The 24245-nt window shown below is 43.0% G+C and overlaps 1 long non-coding RNA gene and 1 pseudogene across 1 annotated transcript; both read right to left on the reverse strand.

Annotated features, from left to right (window-relative positions):
* Nucleotides 1-1795: 1795 nt before the first annotated feature.
* LOC124973442 (zinc finger protein 709-like) lies at nucleotides 1796-19364 on the reverse strand (annotated as a pseudogene).
* Nucleotides 19365-20628: 1264 nt separating this feature from the next.
* On the reverse strand, nucleotides 20629-23544 carry LOC124973443 (uncharacterized). The gene is made up of 3 exons (XR_007106681.1): nucleotides 23496-23544; nucleotides 22821-22990; nucleotides 20629-20905 (listed from the first exon to the last, which is right to left on the reverse strand). It is a non-coding gene; the product is annotated as an uncharacterized LOC124973443 (long non-coding RNA).
* Between the last annotated feature and the right edge of the window lie 701 nt (nucleotides 23545-24245).

The following is a 24245-nucleotide window of genomic DNA, read 5'->3' on the forward strand; positions in this document are numbered from 1 at the left end:
TTCACAATGAATCTGAAGGCAATTTGAACTCGTGAAGGGTGTCTCATATTTATATCTGTGAGGTTTCTCTCTAATATGAGACAGTTCACTTATATGAAAGTAAGATTTAGTTACTGGAGGCTTTCGCCCACTCTTTACATTCACTTTCTCTCCAGTATGACCTATTTTGTGCCTATTAACATGAGCAAAATTAGTGAATGCTCTCCCACATTTCTTACATTCAAAGTGCTTCTCTCCAGTTTGAGTTTGTTCATGTGTGTGAAGCTGACTGGACCTAGTGAAGGGTTTGCAACATTGCTTACATTTGTAAGTCTTCTCTCAATAAATCATTCATGTCTGTGAAGATAATCAGATAATGAAGGATTTACCACATTGTTAACAGCCATCATTTCTCCCCAGTATGAATTTGTCCATGTAAGTCAAGGTAAATGGACTGAGTGAAGGCTTTGCCACATTGCTTACATTTATAAGGCTTCTCTCCAATATGAATTGATTTATGCCTGTCAAGGCAAGAAGGAAAAATGGAGGCTTTCCAACACTGGACATCTGTAACGCTTCTCTCCAGTATGAATTAGGACATGTATTTGAAAATGACTAGAACAAGTGAAGGCTTTTTCACATTGTTTACATTCACAAGGCTTGTTTTAGTCAGCTATTTTTGCTGCTGTGACTAAATGACCCAACCAGCACAATTGTAGATGTGGAAAAGATTACTCAGGGCTCATGGTTTCAAAGGTTTTAATCCATAGACAGTAGGCTCTATTTCTCAGGGCTTGAGGTGAGGCAGAACATATGGCAGAACAGTGTGCCAGAGAGAAGCAGCTCACACCAGGATCAGGAAGCAGAGAGAGGTCTCCACTGGCTAAACACAAATATATACCCAAAGACAACCCCCCCCAAGTCCCACATCGTCCAGTCACATCCTACAAATTCAGTTAATGTGGAGAGTGGTGACAGAGGATAGGATGACAGAGGATGGGAGAGCAGTGGCTAAGACTAGGGGTGTCTGATGACCTCATGGCTGTGGCATGCCTGGGAATGTTCCCATGCAACAGCACAGGATGCTTAGCTGCTTTGACAATGCCCTGCACGAGGAGGCTCTGTGCAAAAGTCCTACCACCTCTGACCTTGATCGCACACAAAGAGTCCCTGGGAATAGAGGAATTCTTATGCTGGAAAACCACAGTGTTCTACCACCTGCACTTCTGCTCCTGCCCACTTAACAGTAACTTTAAGTAATGGACTTTCTTGAGAGCTACACAAAGCTTTCAACATCGCACTTTGCAACTGTGGATTTCAACTGTGGAAAAGCTACAGAGATGTTCTAGTTTCTGCAACTTTCCTGAATACAAACAATAAGGCTTGCATAGTCTTTAACCTGATCGTGAGACACATATAAATAAAGATTGCTGGCGTAACTCTTTAGAGTTTCTTTCCATCAAAAAGCAGCACTCCACCTGCTTTAAAATCTACATTTGTGAGTCTTTATTTTTCTAATCCCCCATTGCCCCTCACCAGAACCACAGGTTTGGTGGTGTTGGATTGGGCAAGTTACCACTCAGTTAATCCCTATCAGGGAATTAATTCAATGGTTGGGTTAAGACTCTCACAGCAAAATCATTTCTCCTCAGAACCTTCTTGCATTGACTCACACATGAAGATATGGGGGACATCTCATATGGAAACCATAACATTTTGAACCTAGCCCACAAAAGCCCACAACCATCTCCAATGCAAAGTACATTTTGTCCATTTCCAAGACTGCCCAAAGATCAACTACAGTCTCCTCTCAGACTCAGGGCAAACTCACTTTATGAGTTCCTGTAAAAATCAAAAGCTATTTACAACTAATTTATAAAGATACACAATAAACATTTTAATTTAAAAAAATAGGGGCATAGAAAGAAAGGATAGGACCATAGGTAAACCAAAACACAGCTAGGCAAAGAGGTCCTGTAGCTCCACATCTAGCACCTGGGGCACATAGCATTGTGATGTTCTCCTCAAAGGGCTTGTGCAGCTCCATCCTTGTGGCCTTGTGGGTTGCAGCCCAAGTGACCTTTCCATTGTGTTGTCACTGCTTTGTTCCTGCAGGTTTCCTAGGATGATGTTCCACATTGCTAGCATTTTTTAATCTCTGGGCTCTCCACTGCATCTTAAGCTTCCTCCTCAAATCTGCACACCTTGAATTGTCAGGGAGTGCCCAAAGGGACTCTGACCCTGCTGCATGTTGCCTGCTCTATCATGCCTTCCTTTCATATCTTCACAGAAACACCTTATCTTCAGCATCCTGCATTCCTGTAGAGAGAGCAGCACATAGTTGACACCAAGGTCTGTCACCATCTCAAGCAGTCACGGATCCTGGATGCAGCAGCCTCTGAGTGTCTGGGTGGCTGAGCATGTTGAAAAACTTCCTAGGCCCTCTTGTGTAAGAAGGATGCTCCACTGGTCTCTTCTCTAGACAATTTTAACTGTTACTCCCTTGAGTTTCATGAGAATGGTGTGGTTTTTGCCAGCTCCTGAGATACCCTCAGGCCATCTTCCTTATTGTCTCTGGTCAGAGTAGTTAGCATTTCTTTAGTGGCAGTAAAGTCTTTACCAAGGGCAACTTCCGTAGCCCCAGTTATACTCCAGCCTTTCAAGTCCTTGTTTTCCAAATCTTTCTGCTGTGCTCTGCTTTCTGCTACTGATTATCACAATAAATTTGGCTAAAAGCTGCCAGCAATATCCATGCCAGTGCCTGAATGCTATGCTGCCTAGAAATTTCTCCTGCCAGATTAAGAAGTCCATCACTTTTAAAATCAGTCAAAGTACCAGGACACAGGCAAAAGGCAGAAAACTTCATAGCCAGAACATAAGAGGAATGGCCTCTAGTCCAATTACTAATAGCGTCCTCCTTTTCCTCTAAACCCTCTTGATTCCTGTCTTTACTGTCCAGAGTCCTATAGGGATTCTGGTCTTCTGAGCTCTCACCAGCATCAGCCATTAAGCTCCCTATATAACATAAACCATTTCCAGTTTACACTGCTAAACCTCTCAAAATTCCTCCAACAAATTCCACAACTTACCACTTCAGTTACCACTCGGTTAATTCCTATAGGGAATTAATTCACTGATTTGATAAAGACTCTCACTATCCACTCATTTCTCCTCTGAACATTTGCATTTTTTTCACTTGAGCTTTTGGGTGACACCTCAAATACAAACCATAACAGAGCTTCTCTCTAGTTTATTTATGTATTTCAAGGTTAGAGGAAACAGTGATGGCTTTCCCAATTTGTTTACAGTCACAGAGGTTCTCTCCAGTAGGAGTTCATTTATGGATTTGAAAGAGACTGAACTGAGTGAATGCTTAATCACACTGCTTACTTTCATAGGGCTTCTCTCCAGTATGAGTTCGTTTATGTTTTTGAAGGGAAGAGGAAGCAGTGAATGCTTTTCCACATTGTTTACATTCATAGGGCTTCTCGCCAGTATGGCTTCGATTATGTATTTGAAGGTTAGATGAAGTAGTGTAGGCTTTTCCACATTGTTTACATTCATAGGGTTTCTTTCCAGTATGAGTTTGTTCATGTATTTTAAGGTAAAAGGAAGCAGTGAAGGCTTTTCCACATTGCTTACATTTATAGGGCTTCTCTCCACTGTGAGTTCATTCATGTATATGAAGCTTAGAGGAACTACAGTAGGACTTTCCACATTGTCTACATTCATAGGGCTTCTCTCCAGTGTGATTTCGATTATGTATTCGAAGTCCGGATGAAGTAGTGAAGGCTTTTCCACACTGTTTACATTCATAGGGCTTCTCTCCAGTATGAGTTCGTTTATGTATTTTAAGGTAATAGGAAGCAGTGAATGCTTTTCCACACTGCTTACATTCATAGGGCTTCTCTCCAGTGTGAGTTCGATTATGTATTTGAAGGCTGGATGAAGTAGTGAAGGCTTTTCCACACTGTTTACATTCATAGGGCTTCTCTCCTGTATGAGTTCATTTATGTATTTTAAGGTCAGAAGACATAGTAAAGGCTTTCCCACACTGTTTACATTCATAGGGTTTCTCTCCAGTATGAGTTCGTTTATGTATTTGAAGGTGACAGGAACGAATGAAGGCTTTCCCACATTGTTTACATTCATAGGGTTTCTTTCCTGTATGAGAACTTTTGTGTGAGTAAAGATCCTTGGCTGAAGCAAAGGCTTTCCCACATTGTTTACATTCATAGGGCTTCTCTCCAGTGTGATTTCGATTATGTATTCGAAGTCCGGATGAAGTAGTGAAGGCTTTTCCACACTGTTTACATTCATAGGGCTTCTCTCCAGTATGAGTTCATTTATGTATTTGAAGGTAAAAGGAAGCAGTGAAGGCTTTTCCACATTCATTACATTTATAAGGCTTCTTTCCAGTATGTGATCGCTCATGTATATGAAGGTAAGAGGAACTACAGAAGGCCTTTCCACATTGTTTACATTCATGGGGCTTCTCTCCAGTGTGACTTTGACTATGTATTCGAAGTCTGGATGAAGTAGTGAAGGCTTTTCCACATTGTTTACATTCATAGGGCTTCTCTCCAGTATGAGTTCGTTTATGTATTTGAAGGGAATAGGAAGCAGTGAATGCTTTTCCACATTGTTTACATTCATAGGGCTTCTCGCCAGTATGGCTTCGATTATGTATTTGAAGTTTAGATGAAGTAGTGTAGGCTTTCCCACACTGTTTACATTCATAGGGCTTCTCTCCAGTATGAGTTCGTTTACGTATTTGAAGGTGACAGGAACGAATGAAGGCTTTCCCACATTGCTTACATTCATAGGGTTTCTTTCGTGTATGAGGTCTTTTGTGTGAGTAAAGTTCCCTGGCTGAAGCAAAGGCTTTCCCACATTGTTCACTTTCACAGGGTTTCTCTCCAGTATGAGTTCGTTCATGTATTTGAAGGTAAAAGGAAGCAGTGAAGGCTTTTCCACATTGCTTACACTTACAGGGCTTCTCTCCAGTATGTGATCGTTCATGTATATGAAGGTAAGAGGAACTACAGAAGGCCTTTCCACATTGTTTACATTCATAGGGCTTCTCTCCAGTATGAGTTCGTTTATGTATTTGAAGGTAATAGGAAGTAGTGTAGGCTTTCCCACATTGTTTACATTGATAGGATTTCTTTCCTGTATGAGTTTGTTCATATAAGTGAAGGTTAGCAGAAATAATGAAGTCTTTCTTACAAGGTTTCCATCTGTTAGCTGTCTCTCCAGTATGAGTTTGTACATCTATTTGAAAGTAATTTGAACCAGAGAAGCCTTTCCCAAGTTCCTTACATTCACATGGATTCTCCCCAGTATGAGATCCTCCATATTCTTGAAAACTGGAACTCAACTCTCTTCCCCATGTCAAACATCCATAAGGTCCATTTACAGTGTGCTCTGACACATGTCTTGGAACACTCGTGAGAGGAATGAAGGTTTTTCTGTTCTGTTTAAGTTCATATGTCTTCCCTCCACTCTCCTTATTCTCATATGCTTTGTTTGCAGAATGAGATATAATGGGCCTATTAAAGAAAAATTGATATATGAAGATCTGCTCATAAATACTCCTTTCACATGAACTTTCTAGCAGGAATGTCTCTTTAAGACTGGACTTGGAATCTTACTGAAGGTTTTTCCACACTGAGTATTTTTTAAAATTTTTACAGAGTCTACCATATGACTTCTGTAAAAAAATTACAAGCACAGTAGGAAAATACTGGTTTTCTGTCATATCTAAACTGTTTGAAAGGCAATATCATGATTACTTTGCAACAATGTTCCTTTATAGCTACTAAAAAAACAGTGCTATCATAAATGCAGTTTGTTAGTGCCGTCAAATATCCATTATTTTGAAAACACAAAACATGTGTCCTACATTAAAGTTCATATCTGGTGATAAAAGAATAAACATAATTTATATCATGATTCTTTGCTTATTTGTAAAATTATAGGACATGTTAGAATTCCCTCAAGGCACTCTGTTTCCTCTCATGACTACAAATTACCTTACATCTCTCTTGGCAATTGTGTTCTGATCTTCAATGTTCTGGAACTCCCATCTGTCACCTAAAATATAGACCCAGAACAGTCATTATGAATCAGCAAGATTTCAGAAAGAATTGTGAGAATTACAATTTGACCAACTATAATGCACCAATAAAAAAGATGAAAAGGGAGGAAAAATTCTAGTTATTTATGCTGCACAGTACAATGATATTAGTCCAAATTTATTCCCCAAAGTACTCCCTTCCCACATTCCAAATTCATGAGGAGAAAAATAGTACTCCCAGGGAATCTGTCTTTTACTATGTAATGAAACATCATCCTTACCTAGAGAAGCCAGATTTCTAAGGACTTCCTGCATCACATCTCTGTAGAGATTCTTCTGGGAAGGATCCAGCAAAGCCCACTCTTCCTTGGTGAAGTTCACAGCCACATCCTCAAAGGCCACTGAGTTCTAAAATATCCCACAAAAATGTAGTGCATGCCAGGAAAGACTGACAACATGAGGGCCGTATTCTCAACATGTGAGATGTTCTCATGTTTCCGTGATCTTCAAATATTTAGTCCATGATTTGGTCATCAAAACTTGTACTCTTAAGCACAGCAATTACACAAGTGAAAGAGATTAAAGGGGTATCAATAGGAAAAGAAGAATGCAAACTATCATTATTTGCTGATGCCATAATTCTATATTTAGAAGATCCAAAAAATTCCCATAGAAAACTTCTAGAACTCATAAATGAATTCAGCAGGATATAAAACAGGATACAAAAAATACACATAAGTCAAATGCATTTCTATACATAAGTGATGATCCCACTGTAAGAGAAATTAGATGAACTACCCCATTCACAATAGGAACAAAAATAAAATACTTGGAAATCAACTTAACAAAAGAGGTGAAAAACCACTACAATGAAAACTACAGAATACTAAAGAAAAATACTGAAGAAGACCTTAGAAGAAGAAAGATCTTCCATGTTCTTGAACAGGCAGAATTAATATTGTCAAAATGGCCTTACTACCAAAAGTGTTATACATATTCATACAATTCCTATTAAAATCCCAATGACATTCTCCATAGAACCAGAAAAAGCAATCATGAAATTCATTTGGAAAAGTAAGAAATCCAGAATAATCAAGGCAGTCTTTAGTAAGAAGAGTGAAGCAGAATGCATCACAACACTAGCCTTTAAACTATACTACAGAGCAACAGTCACAAAAACAGCATGGTATTGGCACCAACATAGATGTGTAGACAAATGGTACAAAATAGAAGACTTAGAGAACAACCCACATAGATAATATTGGCACCATAATAGATGTGCAGACCAATGGTACAAAACAGAAGACACAGAGAAAAACCTATATAACTATGGTTATCTCATATAAGACAAAGGTGCCAAAAATAGGTGTTTGAAAAAAGATAGCCTGTTGAACAAATGGTGCTGGGGAAACTGGAAATCTATATGTAACAAAATGAAGTTAAACCTCTATCTCTATAGAAGAAAAATCAGGCCCAAATCTTCATGTTGGTTTAGGACCTGACTTCCTTAACAAGATTGCTAAAGTGCAAGTAGTAAAATTAAGAATCAATAAATGGGATGGATTCAAACTAAAAATCTTCTCAGCAAAGGAAACAATAAATAACATGAAGAGAGATCCTACAGAATGGGAGAAAATCTTTACCACATGCACTTCAGATAGAGCACTAATCTCCAGGATACAAAGAACTCAAAAAACTTAAAACAGAAAAGCAAATAACCCAATCAATAAAAGGTCTAAGAAGAAATGCATTTGAACAACAAACATGAAAAAGTGTTCATCATCTGTAGCAATTAGAGAAATGCAAATCAAAACTACTGGTAGATTTCACATCACTCCAGTCAGGATGGCAATGATCAAGAATACAAGCTACAAGCAGTGTTGGTGAAGATGTGGGGGAAAAGGCACACTCATACATTGGTAGAGCTGCAGATTGGTATGAAGATTCCTAGGAAAACTTGGAATGGAACCACCATTTGACTCAGCTCTCCCACTCCTGGGTTTACACCCAAAGGACTTAAAATTAGCATTCTAGGAACACCAGCTCCTGTGTGGCACGCTGCAGGGTCCTCACACATCCTCTCTCTGTAGCCGACTTTCAGCACCTGAACCCGGAAGGCCATGGGGCGGCCTTGCGCTGGGACATTTCAAGGCCTGCCATGGGCTTGTGCCTCCGGAGCTGCAAACCTGAGGCCCAAAAGAGATGCCCCACGAGTCTGCACCCTAGTAGCCCGCAGCGGGGAACCTCCCTAGGTTCTTCCTGGCAGCAGTGGAGAAATGTCTGGTTTAAGATCAAAAAGCTGAAGAGCACAGAACTCTTGATAAGGAAGTACCCTGCAGCCACCTGACAAGAGAAATATGTATGAGAGTCACACATGGGGTGAACTTCAATTGGCAAGACCAGGCCCTGTTGGCCCTTCAAGAGGCGGCAGAAGCGCTTTTAGTTCACCTCTTTGAGGATGCCGTCCTCCTCTCCTTACACACTAGATGAGTCACTCTCTTCCCCAAGGATGTGCAGCTAGCTTGGAAGATCCATGGCACTGAGGGAGGACTTGGCTGAGTTCCTGCAGCAGTGTCTCTGGATGTTACCTGGGAGACTCTGTGGTGTCTGAGGTGCTACCTGGATTTTGCTGTCTCTGAGCAGTGTGTGCATATTGCCCTTTAAATTTTCTTTTTGAAGAAGACTGCATGCTTCCTCTGTAGCAGAGGTATTATAGGAGACAACACCGTTCCAAAGGCCTGAAAAGACTTAGTTGGTGTTACTCACATGACTCTTAAAGGGTTTTGAAGACATCAGATCTGCCATATTTTAGCAAAAGTGTATTTATTATTTTAGATCATTCTGTCCTACATGCATTTTTGACTATGTGTATATTTGTACTTTTATTGAAAATGTAAGGAAAAAATGAAAGAACACTTCCATCTATTCCATGAATGGGTCCCACTTTCCTTGTGTACAAATCTTTTCCTTCCAGAGTAGTATCATTAGTGCCTGTCAACAACTGTGTTGCTTTCAAAACTAAATTGGGAGTTGACATGGAAAAAATTTTTTTTGCTTTGTTTTGCTGCTAGGGATTAGGGATCAAATCCAGAGCCTTGTGCATGCTAAGCATGTGCTCTACTCCCAGTGTGAAATTTTTCTGATAACTTCTAGTAAATTCCTATCAAAATAATTAAAAAATTCTCATAGAATTTAGCATTTTATTCTTCATTATAAATGACAGATGTATCTTATTCATCCAGGATTTCATTTTATTCTAATTTTTCAAAATTTTTGGTACTGGGGATCGAACCCAGGGGCACTTAACCAGTGAGTTACACCCAGCCCTTTTTATTTTTTATTGTGAGACAAGGGCTCACTAAATTGCTGAGGCTGGCCTTGAATTTGTGATCCTCTGCCTCAGCTTCCAAGTCTCAGGAACTGTAGGCATGTGCTGACAAGGCACCCATCAATCCAGGATTTTAGAGTTTTTTCAATATTTTTACAGGTGTTTTTATACCTTCTTTGTGGACAAATAATAAAGTAATTCCTTAATGAAAAAATTAAAATGAAGTTATTGTTATAGCACACAGAGATTATATCATATTTTTTGTAGGTTAACATCAAATTCCTCATTTGCACACCATTCACAACCACAATTAAGAGAATCAAAGGATGTGTTTTTTCCTCTGGATTAAAATGAGCAGATAAAACCCTTGTCCTTCTGTTACTGAAAGCAATTTGAGAGCTTTCCAGAGAAATGGGAAATGCCACACAAAAATCTGAGAAATGTGAGTGATGATGATGAGCAGTGTCGACTACTAATAATGGTGTGTCTGTTGTCAACTAAATTCAGAGACAGACGAAAGGGAAGCACCGAGTTTTATTGTTTAATAAATTTTAACCCTTTGGAAAAACTTCTCATTTGACATCAAGTCATATTTATGCAGATATTTGAATAAAGCTTATCTATCCATGAATATATTTAGTGTTTTTGTCAGAGTGTCACTGATAGAAGATTATAGACTTTTAGTTTTGACACTTCATTGCTCTTGAAATTCTACGTATCAGTATTTCACTACAATACATGTGCATCACACTCAAATGCCAGGCAGGATGCATATTTTCTGCATCACAAAATATTTGTATAATAATGAGAATAAGTAATTTACATAATGATAATTAATGTTAAATAATACAATTTACTGTAAATTTTACTTCTGTCATTTGAGTGTTGTTTTTTTGCACCTCTCTACTTTCTGGGTGATTTTATCAACATTCTTATCTTTCCATTGAATTTTTTCTGCTTATATTTTTAATATCAATACTTTTCATGTTGTTTTAAAAAATTTTTATAGTATTTTAATTAATTAGTAGTCCACTCAACAAAACAGAAACCACTTAAACTACTTCAAGCAAAGAGGGATTTGAGGAAAGGATTGGCTATAATCACATCAGGAGGGATGGAGGAGCAAAAGGAAAGAGGACAAAGATCAAGCAACTGTCAGGGCCCAAAGCCCACCCTCACTGCTGCTCTGCAATGCAGGCCCTACCACCACTACACTTAACCACTCTGTGCTACTGAGCAGGAAGGCAGAAGCCCCCACTCTGCCTGATGCTGCTGCTACCATCACCAAAGGCACTATCAAAACAGGAAAGAAAAAAATGTCTCCATGGGGGCTGGGGTTGTGGACTACTGGCACAGCACTTGCTTGGTATGTGTGAGGTCGTGGGTTCCATCCTCAGTATCACATATACAAAATAAAATAAAGGTCCATTGACAACTAAAAAAAATTTTAAAACATTAGCATTCTACATTGACACAATCACATCAATGTTCATAGCAGCTCAATTCACAAGAACTAAACTACGGAACCAACCTACATACCCCTCAACAGATAAGTGGATAAAGAAAATGTGGTATACATACAAGATGGGAACACTACTAAGCCTTAAAGAAGAATTAAGTTATGTCATTTGCAGATAAATGGATAGAACTAGAGAATATCATGCTAAGTGAACATGCCAATCCCAAAAAACTAAAGGCCGAATGTTTTATCTGATAAGCAGATGCTAATCCATAGTAGGAGGAAGGTACAGAATAAAAGAAATTTGAATTATGCAGAGGGGAGTGAGTGGAGGGTTGGGGTGGTGGGGATGGGAAGGACGGAATGACACAAACATTATTACCCTATATACGTGTATAAAAAATTTAAAAAAAGGATTTCCTGGTTTTTTTTTTTTTGGGTGCTGGGGATCGAACTCAGGGCCTTATGCTTGCAAGGCAAGCACTCTACCGACTGAGCTATCTTCCCAGCCCCTGGATTTCCTGATTTTAAGTTGCTATAGCTACCATGATGTATCTCTTGCAGGAAGTTGAATGAATAGTACATGAGATTTTCCTATATTATTTGTACAACTTTGTGTAAATCTGTCATTATTTAAAAAAAAAAAAAGTTATCCTCTTTGTGTGTACTCACTTCCTAAAACAGAGGCATTCAAACATAAGACTGGAGCTATCCAGAAAACCATCAGCAGAGTAAAAACACCCTTCTCACTGATGAGTCCAGGGAATAAGGAGTGCTCCCAGGTCACCCTTAATGTCTTTGTAGGGTGCATGTCTAGCACATGGAATCATGAAGCCATACCACCTAATGTGCAGAAGAGAGCTACTATTAGTTCTCCTGACTACCTAGGCTTAGAAATCCCTGTTGACAAAGTTGAATGTGCCAACAGGGGGAGCTAAGGATTTGGGAGGGATTCCACCAAACTAAGCATTGACAATGAGTTATAGTGATTGAAAGTGTATGGAAAAAAGATGGTATTTACTAAACACTTGTTTTGCTTTGGAAATCCTATTATTTTACTCCATTTCTATGTTAGAACCTAAAGGATCAAAGTACCCCCATGTCTGGGGGAAAAAAAAAAAAAGAAAAAGAAAAGGAAAAAGATCCCTTTGAGTAAAGAGTCAAAGAGCTTGCCTAGTAGGCAACATTTCATTGATGTGGTCACAACATGGTAACCGAGGACTGAGCTCATCATGTGTGACTACACCAGAGAACAAGTAGAATTTGTAGGTGTTTCAGTCCAGATCGAATTTAACCAACTAATAAAATAGGACAATCATCAAGAAACAATTTGATGACATCTTCCAATTAATATCAACATACAATGGCATAAGTGTCAAATACCTTTTCTGACATTTAACAAGCAGAATTCCAGTCATCACAGAAAGTGTCCAAGCACAGTAAGAATTAAGAAAAGTGAAACACCTATCAATATGTTCTAGACAGCAGACTGTTGGCTTATCCAATATACAGCCATGTGCCACAGAACAATGTTTTGCTCAAAGACACTTTTGATTAACAATGAGCTACAGCTACACATACATGGCTATGCGTAGTAAAGGGATTACTAATGTGTTTGTAGGGATGGTTGTACAAACAAACCTAATACATAATTTCTTTGGTATCTTGCAAAGTAAATGCTGTGCTGGGCTGTAGCCTAGGAAGCACTGATAACATAGAGCCTAGTTATATAATAGGCTATTCCTTCTAGGACTGGGTAAATATACTATGATGTTTGGGTAATGAGGAGGAAGCCTAAAAAATGCATGTCCAGAGGGCTTAAGTGAACCAGACTACAAATAAAAAAGTTTCATATTATCCTATTGGACGCAGCATAGTATTTCCAAGGAGATGAACAAAGATAGAAAAAGAGAAGAAAAATTTTAGTGGCTTGAAATTCATATGGAAAATTGAAAAATTACATACAAGGTATTGTAGATAAGTGAGAACATTCATATGCAATTTAAAAGATGAGTCATGACAAACAGGTATCTAATTGAAAACAGGCATCATTGTCCTTAATTCCAGGGACAAATATGAATTCATTATAGAGTCTGATGTGAAATACAAAACTAAAACAGTTTCAGAAGTTTATAGAGAATGTTTTTCTAAAGAATAGGAAAACATTTTTACATAAGAAGAGTAAGTAGGAATAAAGGAGAATAAGAAATTCAATTATATTAAAATTAGGGGAGTTAAAAGATGAAAACAAATGAAAGAGAAACCTGCAATACATGGAACATCAGACAGCCAGGAAACAGGGTGAGATGAATAAATGTACAACTGAAATGGGAAACAGCCAGGACATAGAACAGAGGGTGAAAGATACATAAAAATGTTCAGAAACTATCTGCCATGTCTTACACAAGAAACCTACAAAATACTTCTGAAAGAAATGATACATGTAAAGATACCTGGTATTTGTGAGCATAAAGAATGGTAAATCTACCCAAATTAACCATAATCAGTTCAATCACTTTCAAATTACCAATGACAAAATTTTTGTGGGGGGAGGGTCCCAGGGATTGAAATCAGGTGTACTCGACCACTGAGCCACATCTCTAGCCCTATTTTGTATTTTATTTAGAGACAGGGTCTCACTGAGTGGATGGTGCCTTTTTTTTTGCTGATGCTGGCTTTGAACTCTCGATCCTCATGCCTCATCATCCTGAGTAACTGGGATTAGAAGTGTGTGCCACCACGCTCACAACCAATGACATCTTTATGCAAAAATAAAAAGTATCATTCTAATGTTCATAAGGAATCACAAGAAACTCAAAAATGGAAGAAAAAAAATAAAGTGAAAAGCATCACATTTCCTGATTTCAAAACCTGCTCAAAATATAGTAACAGAGACAGTGTAGCTCTGGTTAAAGGCAGACACATACAGCAGTGGAGGAGAGTGGGGGCCCAGGACAAGGCTGACCCAGAGAAGGAAAGGATGTGCCACAAGGGGCCAGGGTCACTCCAGGGGAACCAGACCTCTGGGGAATGAATGGCTGGCAAACTGGATGCTCTTGTCGACACCTGAAGTCAGACCCTCACCTCACAGCACATGTGCACGGGATATCCATGGGGACCAAAGTCCTGAAGTAAGATGTAAACCTCACCAATTCATAGAACAAATTGCAGACACAAGTCTCACAACATGGATTTGGGAATGGTTTCTGGAATATGATACCATCCTGAAGACTCAGGAGAATAATAAACAAACATGATTTCACCAAAAATAGCTTTCAGTTCTGTCATCTGCAGCAATGAGTGTGGAACTGAAGGACACCAGCTAAGTGAAATAAGCCAGGCACAGAGACACACCATGTGCTCTCACTCACATGGGAGCTGCAAGCTGACTTCACAGTAAGTACAGACTAGTTACCAGAGGTGAGGAAGACAGGGGAGGGAGGAGAAGATGGAACTGGGGAAGGAGACTGGGCATCAGGGACCAGAATGCACTCAGGAGGAGCCAGGAGGACTGCCCCCAGCACAGTAGGGGGACCACGGTACATAGCATGTCACTGTGCATTTCAAATGAGCTGGAGGAGCAGTCCACAGACACCAAGAAAGGACAAATGTTAGGAGACAGAAGAGCTGATGCCCTGATCTGATCAGACGCACTGGGACAGGTATGCAGCTAGCTCACTGCACCTCATCAGCATGTGAATTTAACAGTGAATCAACAACAAAGTGTGAAAACTCTGTCCTTGTGGGACACCATCAGCAGAGTGCATGGAACCCCAGAGAACTGCAGAAATACCTGTGCATCAGGCTTCAGGAGAGGTGGTGATACCTGGAAAGAATGAAAAAGCAGCTGACAATGCTCAAGGGACCTTAACAACATCAACACCCACACACCTGGAAAAGAAGGAAACATCCTAAAAGGCTGCACGGATCTACAAAACCTGAGGCTATGCTGAAGGACGAAAGGCTCTCTCCATGACGACAAAAAGAAACGCGTCAAGGATGCCTGCTCCCACCACTTCTAGACTGCACAGCAAGAGGGTGCTACCAGGGAAACCAGGAAGACAGTCAGGGTGTTTCTGGACCCAGGACAAACTCACACAGTCCCAGACAGTGAGGCAAAATTAAGGACTTTAAGCAGACACAGGTGGGTGCAGGAAACACAGACTCAGACTCACCTGCAGAGACAGCAGCCACAGGCAGCAAGACGGGAGAAGAAAGCACAGCCTCTGCACCTTCACCCCCTCTCCCCACCAATAGCGACCACCTCACATGGTGCACATTTGACTTGAATTTCTGGCTTCCTGCTCCCTAGAGTTACTGCAAGTGGACAGGGCATTTAATGAGGTTTCACCATGGTTGCACCTACCAGGGCTGCACCCTGGCTTGTAAATTGTGGGACTCGAGCACTCACAGATACACACAGGTCTCACACAGACCTCCTCACAGGCCCAAGACCACTTGACTTTCACAGGCTGAAGTGCTCAACCCCAACTCATGTGTCACAGTGGTAGCTCTTGATCTCAAGCCATTTCCCAAAGTTGGGGTAACTGAAATGAGTTCACAATGCAGGTCCACAAAATTCTATACTGCAACATTTACAGCAGCAGTATACATTATTTTCAGAAACTGGAAGCACCCCAGAGGAAGATGTGTTCCCAAGGTCAACAGTGAAAAATTAATACAGAAAACTCAATGAAAATCAGGAGCTGGGTTGTGGCTGAGTGGTAGAGCGCTTGCCTAGCATGTGTGAGGAACTGTTTTGGATTCTCAGCACCATATATAAATAAATGAATTAAATAAGGTCTATCAACATCTAAAAATATATATATATTAAAAAATAAATAAAAATCAATAATCAAAAACCAACTTCTATATATATGAATTGAAATACTGAAATGCAATTAAAAGGAACCCCAAAAATACAGAATAAAAGCCAATAATATATAATACAAGATACATATACATAATAAAATATAAGACAGCAGCCTGAGGGTCCAGTTTGGTGCCCTGGTCACTGACAACCGAGGGGACTGGGGACTACTTACCTGTGAATTACTGCATTTCATATCCCAGTGGATCTACTGCTCTCTGAAAGTCTGTATAAAGATTCTGACAATTTTGCCTAAGTCAGAACACAACTGGTGTAGAAAATTAGTGCAAAATGCTTAAACATGTTTAAAGGAAACAAAGTCCTACAACTGGATGGATGTTTAAACAAAAAAAATTCACAATGTGAAGTGTGACAGAAAAAGGTACAAGATAAACTCTTCTCAGAAATTACAGTGTTCATGCCCAGTGTGGTGGTGCATGGTTCCAATACCAGTGATTTGCAGGAGGATCAAAAGGTCAAAGTCAACCTTAGAACCTGAAAGGCCCTAAGCAACTAAGCAAGAACCCTAAAAACTAAAGAGAGCTGGGTATGTGGCTTAGAGGATATATGCCACTGGGTTCCATCCCTGGAATTAAAAAAAAAAAATTAGAGAATTCAGCAGGGTGCAGTGGTACATGGTTCGAGTCCCAAGGATTTAGGAGGCTGAAGTGGGACAATCACACATAGACTCTCCTGGAATACGTAGTGACATAGTGAGAATCTGTCTCAAAATAAAAATTACATAGACCTAGGGATATAGCTCAGTGGTACAGCATTCCTGAATTCAATCCCAAGGAGAAGAAATGAGAGTATTCACCAATACCCAGGTGTACCAGGTAACTGAGTAAACCCAGGCCAGGAGAAAGCCTTTCAGAGAGGACCAAGACCCATATGCTCAGCACTGGCTGCTCTCCAGGCTCCGTTAGCAGAGAATAGGCTGAAGCAGTTTCAAACAGCACAACCATGTATTAAACCAGCTGCGCCAGCACAACTACCCACAGAAACTGGAGGAGCTAAGCTCTCACTATTGCTTCTGTTTACTTTCCACCTATTTCCTCATGGAACTCAGTCAAAACTCTGGCTCAACACAGTTAAGAGAGACCACTGAGTACACTGAAAAGTTAAACTTTTGTCTCCAAAATTATTCTGGAAAGTCAAGACAAACAGCAGCCTTCAACACACAAGAGCAAACTCTCAACAGGGGAGGAACTGCTTTTAGAGGAACCCATTATAATATTCAAATACCCACTTCTCAAAAGCAACAAATAAAGAATACACAGAAACAGGGAAATACATCAATGCAAAATGAACCAATGGAAAAAACACCTGACTTCAAGCACCACTGAGGAAACACAGACACTAGACTCACTAACAAGACCCAAACCTACTGCCTTAGTCTTTCAGATGCATGACCTACTTCAGGTGAGAACACCTGATGAACACCTGAGACTCACAAGGAAACGTGGTGAAATCCAGTGACTGGGAGACAGCAGCAACCGTCTAACAGTGGGTGAGAGATGGAGCACATAGAGAGCACACAAGGTGAGCGTGACTCAACAGCACACCCACCACAGGGACGTCATGGGCACTGCCAGGCTCTCCAACCAACAGCCGCACAGCACGTGTCCTTCTCCACACCTCAGGGAAGGCGCCAAGAGCAGCCACGTGCAGCCACGACAGGCATGAGTGTAAAAGGCTGGCGAATTCCAGCACCTGCACCAGGAGCACTAGAGTCACACCGACGTCAGTACCAGAAGCACAGCCGGGCGACCTCCAGGTGAGTGCAGATCACATCCCAGAGTTCCACACAGCCCACGGGCCAAGGACGGCTCAAGATGGGGCTGAACGTGTCAGAGGAAAAGATCTGGGAAACCGCATCCTAGGAAACTGTGAAACACAGCACAGGCAGTGCTTAGGGGAATCAAAGGTGCTGAAAGCTTACATGAGAAAAGAAGGACGAAAACCACCCATAAAAACTTCCCCTATAGGAATGAAAGGACAAAGAGCAAGGAGAACCTACGCCTCACACTGCCACAGAATAAAAGACATCAATGGAACTGTGACCAGGAAATCAAGAGAATCAAAATCAAAAGCAGGTTCTTCATGGACATGCTTGTAATAGACACACCACAGCTCTATTAGAAAGAGAGACACAAAACTTACACAGCAGAAATGAAAGACACCATTATTAATCCTGCAGAGAGTAAAAGAACTGGACAGGAATATTATAAGTGTCTGACCACAATCTGAGAACTCAGATAAACTGGATCAAGTCCTGGAGACAAACAATCAAGCACAACTCACACACAAGGAGGAACACACAACATGAACAGGCTCATGAAGTGATAATAACCGTCAACAAAGGACAGGCATGGTCCAGTGGTGTCCTGGTGGATTCTGCACCACACTAGGAGGAAAAGAAAACTCTCCTTAATCTCCTCTAAAAGGAAGCAGGTAACACTCCAATTTATTCCTCCAGGCGTTGCCTGTGTGACATGCTGTGATGTGAACACACACATCACAGCCAAGCCAGGGAACCTGCCTGACCACAGGTGGCTGGATTCAGCACCCTGGCTAAATGGGAAATAATCAGCAATGAAAAGAGGAGAAATGAATTGCACGCAGCTTGATCAAATGGCAGAGGGGCAGCTCGGTTGGTTCTCTGACTTCATTTCTTAAATTCTGTGAAGTCCAAGACCAGTATTGCTTTGTTGAGCAACTTCAGAAAACTTCTACAAGTGCAAATAGTACAAAAAGCTCTAACAGTAGTCAAAATGTCCACAAGTCTCCAAAAGCTTGTTAGAGAACACTGTCAGGTAGTATTATACACTACCTGAAGGTCTACGTAAACCCCAAACTTCACAAGGTACAACGTGGACTCACAGTGTGACTGCATCTGGGAGAAAAGGGAATTAGATGAGATGGTGAAAGATGCTCATGAATTATTGGTAATCGCGTGAAAACCAGTTCCATTCATTCAACAGAGTTGTCATTAAATAACCATTTCCAGGATACTAAATCAATTTGGAAGCAAATGATCATATTTTGATATATGTGGCAATTGCCACGTTTGTCCCATGAAATATGTTGGTAATCTTCCTACTTCAGAAAAAAGGAAGCAAAAAGGAGGTGTCCACTCTCACAAGATCTTCATTATACAAAGGAAGTTACAATGTCATGAATCCTTGGAATGCACATTTACTTACAACATTTTGTGAAAATGAGGCCCTTTTGGGCACCAACAATGACACATTTATTTTTCTCTTCTCAAGAGTAGCATTCTTATTTTTTTGGGGGGGGTACAGTCGATTGAAGTTAGGGACACTCAACAACTGAGCAACAACACCAGCCCAATGTTTTGTATTTTATTTACAGAGAGGGTCTCAGCTCAGTGAGCTTTAGCTGAAGCTGGTTTTGAAAGCTGAGGCCCTCTGCCTTCAGTATACACTGAGAGCCTTGGGCAGGGGTCCAGCTGTGAACAGAAGGTTCTGCCACTGGACAACACACTGGGAACCCACCATGGACCAGCCCACACCAAGGCCTGAAGGCAGCAGGGCTGAGCTGGAGCAGCATCAGACTCAGCTCTGGGTGGGCCCACTCTGGAGCTGACAGAGGGAGGCCAGAGTCTAGCTACCCCTTGCTCCCACAGTTCTACCCAGCCCACCTCCCCCAGGAGTCCTGGCCCCACCACTCAACATTTCCTGCCTTCTGGGGTGTCCAGACATCCTTCCTGGGGATCTCACAGCACCTGCAGCTCACAGGGAGACAGTCTCAGTCAGAGCCACTGGGGCCTCACACAGCAGAGGAGACACAGGCCTGGAGATGGATTCTGAGCTGCACAGGGTGAGAGATCAAGGCCTGTGACTGTGGTAGGCCACCCCCTCCCACCAGCTGCCTGCTGACTGCCCAGGGCTGCACAAGACCCCTCTCTCACCCCAGCCACACATGCACACTGTGGGGTCTTGTCGGGGTTTCGGCCGGACCCCTGGCCATAGGTGTGGCAAGGCCAAGATGGTGCCTGGCAGGATGCCAGTGTGGTTGAGTGTAGCTAGCTTGTGGTCCATAAGTACTAACTGCTTCTTTAAGCTGCTTTACCAACTTAAAGTCTAAAGGCTGGTGAAACCTTTGTTGATTTTGATCTTCCATAACAGGGTAAAACCCTCTTTCAATCCCATAGATTTCTTTCCATTTTTTTGTTTTACACTCTGAACAGGAGCACTCTTTAGTGCAACCTGGATAAAAAGGCGGAGGCCACTCATAAGGTGGCGCTGAAGGAGTACAAGTCACTTTCTGAGTTACTTCCTCATTTATTTTAAAGTGTGCCACAGGCTTTACTTCCTCTTTGTGTCCTGTCTGTGGTTTCGTTAGTACTTCCTCCTTCTTTTTCCACTGCGCCACTGCATATTTTTGTAAGCTCAACTCTTGTAAAGCCTCTTGTAATGCCTTTTCTTTGTCTTCTAGCTGTTGCCCTATGCCCTCCAATTCCCTTAATGCCTGTTGACTAATTGAACCATGTTGAGAACATTTTGTTTCCTTACTTATTTTGTGTAATTCTGTATCAGAAAGTCCTTCTTCACTCTCCTCAGAGTCCGACTGAGCACTAACAGATCCTTTTTGTGACTCCTCTTTTACCTTTTCCAATACTTCCTCTCCCTGTGTAACTGCCTTTTGTAAAGCCTCCCGAGGGGAACGTAAACAAGTTCTGACCAAGGACCAAACCGCTAACGTCCCTGGTAGCATTACCGGACAGCGCTTTAGATCCTCTCCTAGATGTTCCCACTGAGGTATGTTTAACAGTCCCTCCTCCAAAAACCAAGGTGAAATCTCCTCTACCTGCTTTAAAAACGCCCGAGCAGTTTTTGTCTTTAAGGGAGTGCCGTTAGCTTTAAGAATTTCTTTCAAGGGAACTTCCATTCTACATCTAGCAACCTCGTTCCCCATTCTGAGGAAACTTTAACTTCTCGTTCCTAGGAACTTTATCACAATCACAATATTCTCGTCTCTAGGAAACTTCCCTGTCCACTGACAGATCTAGGTGCACACTTTCACAGATCGTTACTCACCTCACTCACCTCTCCGCGGCACGTAAGATTCCCGGGTTTCGGCACCACTTGTCGCTCTCGCCAGCAAGAACGACCCGGAGACGTGATGGGTGGCAAGCTTCTTTATTAACAGCAGATTCTTCTTCTCCTTTTGGGGGAAGCTACACCTCACTATATGCCTCCAAGCGACCAATCATCATACAGAGCACGAGGGGAGAGCGTGGACAGATACAGGCAGCATATACAGGCATGCAGTGTCCATGAGAGGGCCTCAACCAATCACTGAAACTTCCTCAAGCGACATCAGTTGTTTGCACACAAGCTAGCTACACTCAACCACATTGGCATCCTGCCAGGCGCCATCTTGGCCTTGCCACACCTATGGCCAGGGGTCCGGCCGAAACCCCGACAGGGTCTGAGTGACAGGGGATGGATCAGACTCCTGGATAAGTGAGGGCAGAAGGACAGGTTCTTGGCAAAAGCCCTTTTGATCAGAACTCCCTCCCTCCAAGGGGACCTGCTCCATCAGGGGAACATTTCCAGTCAGGCAGTTAAGACCTTTCTCAAGTAGGCCCTGTCATCTTCTCCTCTCAGGAGCCTCTTCCTGCATCTTCTGCCCAAGCACAGAGTCACAAGTAAGTGTGAGGAATTACACACTCAGGGTCCAAGGCAGCTGATCCTGACCTCAGAGAAGGTGGGATCCAGGTCAGGCCAGACTGGAGAGGAGGGACACAGGCAGCTTTCACTTGGGAAGAGCCTGGGGCTGCATGGCCAAGGCCTCCTCACACTTTTAACTCTCTCAATTCACTTCCAGTCAAGAACATAAAAAGACAACAAGGGAACACAATTATTAAATGCACGAAAAACTAACTGTATGGCATTAAAAGAGATTTAAAAAGAATACAAAGCAAACACTTGAAGTAGCTCAGGAAAGGAGACTGCTTCACCCCCAGTTCATAGGAAAACACACTCCCAAGTTGGAAGCCAGATTCTGACTGATGATGAAATGCAGCCCCAGGAGGGTTGAGTCCCCAGTGGCCAGGAGGGGACACCTAAGGATTTACCTCTGGGAGCCTTATAGAACCCTGTTCTATAGGTTTTCTTATGTAAGAGGATAAAGAAAGTCCAAAGGAAGAGCCTGATAAACCCAAGTCTACTCCATCAAACTGCAATAGGGTGCAAGAAGACTGCGTTATTTAGGGGAAATGTCTGCAGTCCCACAAAGGAAATGAATTCATGTGCAGGTATGTTGAAAGAAAAAGAAATAACCTCACAAATGAATTAAATATGAGAAAATCACTGAAGTCCTTTTCAATAAACAGAACTGCACAGAGAACTGCTCATGCAAATGGTATTCAGTGAAAAGCAACATGTAGCCATGTGGAATTAAAGAGGATAGATGTGTGTAGGGGATGAACACACATGGATGCACAGGCAGAGCTCATCCACACACTGTACTGGAATTTACTAGTAACTTGAAATAATCCACACTCTATAACCTTACATTGACTTTCCAACGTGTACAAAACTTATGAAGGGTGTGAAATTGGGAACCAAACTGAAAAACAGAATGAATGGTCAAGAACATAAACTTTAAACTGGGAACCAGTCAGGTTCCTGAAGCAGAAAGAGGGGAGGGACCTGGGAGAACCACAGCCTCAGACAGCAAAACCACTCTAACTACTGAAGCCGAGGAGCCACCACACAGGTCACAGCACCACAGTGATAGAGTACTAATGCAGCACTAAGTTAGTGAAAACTCAATAAGACAGAAGCAAGGAACATTCTGCCTCCTCACAGATGGTGAAAGACAAGGAATGAGAGAAAGAAGTGGCACCGCGCTCACCTGCAGGCACAGGTAGGGCAAAGCAGGGAGAGAGGGCAGCCTGCCCAGGGCCCATTCCCCTCTATTTGGACGGGACATGCACAGGTGTTCAGATTCTCACTAAACTGAGCACTGAAACTATTTCAGGAACTCCCTCCTCTTCACATCTCACTACTCTGTCTACGTAAACGTCAACCAAGAACACAAAAATCTTACATTCAGTCAAGGAATGAAATACGTGCTTGGGGACAAACTGGAACTGAATGGCAGCAGATCTGATGGAGGACACAGGACCCAGCTCAGGGAAGCAGCCTGTCACCGCAGTTCACCAGGAACCCGCGCTTGGTGGCTGAGCACACTCCCAGCCTTGGGGACCACTCTCAGTGCATGCAGCCCAGGTGGCTCCTCCTAGGCAAGGAGGGGACCTCAGCAGCTGGGCGTTGGTTCTGGAAGGTCACTTGCTCTCCTCTCCCCTGAGTGGAGGGCTCCCTCCTACAGGACCTCAGTTCTCACTAGCACCCAGCACCCCCCAGCAGGCACAGGAAGGTCCTCGCCTGTGAGACCACGCTGAGCAGCCGAGGCCCGGGACCCGCGCCCAGCCCACCCCCGGGACCAGGGAACAGGGCCCAGGGTCACCCTCCAGCGGGGACTCCGCCGCCCTAGGCAGCCGCCCTCGGCGACCCGCGTCCAGCCCACCCCCCGGGACCTGGGGACAGGCCCCAGGGCCACCCTCCAGCGGGGACTCCGCCGCCCTAGGCAGCCGCCCTCGGGAACCCTGTCCAGCCCACCCCCGGTACCTGGGGACAGGCCTCAGGGCCACAGCAGCCGGGAGTCGGCCACGCTCTGCAGCTCACATGCCGGGTCCCCATGGCAGGTGCTGACCGGGTCCCCCCAGCCCCGGCCGCACACGCACCTTGCTTCCTCCGGGGTGACCCGCCGTCCTCCCGAGGGACCTCCGGGGCTGTAGGGCGCACAGGCTGCGCAGAGTTAGCGGAGACGCCGGAGCACAGGACCCCCAGCGGGGAGGAAGGAGCTGAGCGCTGAGCAAGGAAAGCGCGCGAGATCGTGGAAGCCCGCCCCGCCCCTCCGTCCGCGCGCCTGATTGGACAGCTCCGCCCCAGCGCCCTGACAGACGCATCCAGGCACCGCCACAGCCCCGAGTGACAGCTAATGCCACCCAATCCCTGGCTGAAGTCGGCAAAGTGACAGGCGCTTGCCCCGCCCTCTGCAGCAGGGCTCCCTGCCCGCTGGGACCTGACCCTGGCGGGAAAGATTCATATTTCTCCTGGTGTAGAAGGCGGTGTCTTAATGGGAGCCACAGACGCCAGCGCTGCGTGGAAACAAACATGCGGTCAGATCGAAAGCAATATGAGAATATATTAAAATTTCAGATTGCATGACCTGCTGACCTGTGTTCTTTTCAGGATGATACAGGGGTTATCGTGATGAGTTCTGCTTCCTCAAACGTCAAAGTGTGAGCATTAGAGAAGCTGGTGGAGGCAAGCTTGTAGAACAGGTGTGATTCAAAGGAAGAACACAGATTTCTCCTGTTGTGCCCGAAGGCTCGAGACCCCTCAAAGACCACCAGAGACCACGATCAATGCAAGCAGCAAAGAGTCATTTATTAGCAAGCTCAAGCTTGGTCCTCTGCGTCCTTAACAGG

The sequence above is a fragment of the Sciurus carolinensis genome (assembly GCF_902686445.1).
Source record: "Sciurus carolinensis chromosome 19 unlocalized genomic scaffold, mSciCar1.2 SUPER_34, whole genome shotgun sequence".
In the NCBI taxonomy this organism is placed as follows: domain Eukaryota; kingdom Metazoa; phylum Chordata; class Mammalia; order Rodentia; family Sciuridae; genus Sciurus; species Sciurus carolinensis.